The sequence below is a fragment of the Harpia harpyja genome, chromosome 11 (assembly GCF_026419915.1).
Source record: "Harpia harpyja isolate bHarHar1 chromosome 11, bHarHar1 primary haplotype, whole genome shotgun sequence".
Classification (NCBI taxonomy): Eukaryota; Metazoa; Chordata; class Aves; order Accipitriformes; family Accipitridae; genus Harpia; species Harpia harpyja.
In genome coordinates this window covers 10,108,528-10,111,198 of record NC_068950.1, presented here as the reverse complement: position 1 = coordinate 10,111,198, position 2,671 = coordinate 10,108,528, and positions in this window count along the sequence as shown.

The window sequence follows — 2,671 nt, the reverse complement described above, 5'->3', positions numbered from 1 at the left end:
TCCAAGTGTCATATTGTGTTATATATCCTTTAAGTTTAGGAGAAGTAAACTGGCTACCCATCCCTCCATCCTTTGGTGCACGAGCAGTTTTGACATTGCGTGGGGAGATGGTTTTGGTTTTTAACACAGTGGATGCTCTACAGGCTCCTCGCTGTTAGGAGAGTTGGTTGTATCCCAGCTCAGGCCTCAGTCCGCTTAAGTGCTGGTAACTTGCAAAAAGAAACCTCCTTCCCCAAGAAGATGATGCTCTGGTTTGTTGGTGAATTAGGATGCCACACATACAAAGCGTCAGGAATCCCATGTTACAGATCGAATGAGATCTATAAAGAATGCAGTGAGAGAAAGCTTGAAGCTTGATGTTGGCCATGTTATGTAGCTCCTTGCCTGTGGCAAGAAATCCTCTTGGGCTTGAGTTTGTTAATGCGGAGAAAAGCTGTGAAAATAGAAGTGCCCTTGTTATGAATGCTGGCATTCAGCTGGTTTGCTGGTGCCTAGACTGTTCCTTGGGTCCTCAGGGGCTCCAAGGGCTGCTCTGTGCCCACCTGCAAATATGCCAGAGGTATGCTTCACTGCAGACCACCAAGAAAAGCTCAAGGTAGGGTTTAACATTAATATTGGAATGGGTAAAAGCCCAGCATAAGAGGTTGATTGGTTGGACTAGATGATCTTTAAAGCTCTCTTTCAACCCAAACTATTCTATTGTTTTCTGACTATTTTGTTTTAATTTCAGCATTTAAGGGTGGTTTTGGATATGAAAGGGCTAAAAAAAATGTAGAGAGAGAAAGAAAATCTGGGGCTCGTTAGGAAACAACCACACAGAAAGCTAATGAAGGGGGTGGAAGCAGAGAGGTAAGGCACTATGGCTTGAGCAGGGGCTGTACAACCCTGCGGGGAGGTTGCCTGACTTCTCTGGTCCCGTGTTTAGGCCAGGGAGTTGTCACACGTGTTTGTCACCTAACGCAGGGAGCGGCTGAAATGGAGCTGAGGTCGCTCACTCGGAGCTGTCTGGGTGACGGAGTGCTTGTCTCCAACACCACCCTCTCTGCTGCAGAAGTCCCCTTTTCGTTTCAGGGAGGTGAGGGCTGGGGCTGGTGTGGGAGACCCCCATGTCCTCCCTTGCCTGTCCCCTGGGCTGTAGCGGGGACCAGCAGGCTGGAGGAGCTGTCACCCTGTCCCCGCTGCTGCCGGGTCACTGCTAGGTGGCGGCCGAGGCCAGCTCTCGGCTCCCTTCAGCCTAAAGCTTCTCTGGGGGTCTGGGAAGGTGAGGAGCTGAAGAAGATCCTGCTGGGTGGGCAGCGTCCCCATGCCCGGCTTGCGCTGCCTCGGTCCCTGCTCCTTGCCTGGGGCACGGCGGGTCCTGCAGCTGCCTGGAGGTCTAACTGGGGGCTTTGGGGGATGGGTTTCACTGCTGCTCAGCATGGGCTGTCCCGAGAAATTGGGGATGGGGAGATGCTTATGGGGGTCTGGGAGGGGGGGTCTGTGGACACTGGGAGCTTACATGTGTGCAGAAAGGGAGCAGGCAAATTTGTGGGAGGGAGCCAGTAAGTGTTAAGCAGCATTGAAGCATCCCATGGGACTTGGGAGCTACCCCATCTGCCGATTTTGGGAGGGAAGGAGCGAGCATATTCCAGGTTATTACCACTGCGCATCACCCTTTTTGCATGCTCTACCTGGGTGCCTGTTGGAGGTGGGGTACAGGGCTTTGCTGTCATCCCACGTACCTTTTCTGATGCTTAACTGGTCGGGATTTTTTTTTTTTTCCTATGAGTTTTTGCCTTTCACAGGTCTGCAAGTGATTGATTAGTTATTCACACCCTTTCAATCAAGATAAAAGGTGGGTGAAGAACTGAGCCTTAACCCTGAGCCTGGACCGCCCCCCCCCCCCCCCAAGCACCTGAGGGACAGAAAACCCACCCGGAGCCGCTCCCCAGCTCCAGGGTGACGTGGGCTGATCTTCCCAGCTGTGCGGTGGCATCTCCCTTCCCAGAGCAGCTCAGGTCATGTTTCTCATGCCCGGCGGGTCCCTGTTTGTACATGTGTTGCTTAAGGCAGTGGAAAAAGAGAAAGACGCCTCGGGGACTGGAAAGCGATGCTGTATTCGTGTCCCTGCTCCAGGGCCGTGCCAGTGCCAGTGCCAGGCGGTGCGGAAGGAGAGGTGGCTGTGCCAGGGCCATGTGCTGTGGCATCGGGGTAAAGCAGAGCAAGCTGTAAAGTTTGGAGGGACCCAACCCCACAGAGGTGTCTGATGAAAAGGAGGAAGATGTTCTGCCCTGCGACAACTCTGTGTCTGCAGGTGTCAGGTCCCTCCTGGAGGGGCTGAGCGTCCCCCCATCCTCCTTGAGGAGCATCTCCATGGGGCACTGGGGGACCTTTCACTGGAGCACCCAGTGTGGGTGCCCCTCGTCCCGGGGCATGGGTGCAAAGGGGTCCTGCTCCTCCAAAGGAGAGCAACTTGCAGTGGAGCTGTTTTCTTCTCCTTTGCCCCCAGTTTCCACCCTCCACATAGCTATGGGGCAGCCGTGCTGCCAGCTGCCAGAGGTTATTGACTGGAAGTCCCCAGGGGAGAGGACCAAAATGTTTAGAGCAAATTAAAAATTTAAAGGCGGCGCAGCTCTGCAGCTCTCCCTAAAAGCCAGGGTTAAGCAAAACGCCAGTAAGGTGTGTGCTCCAG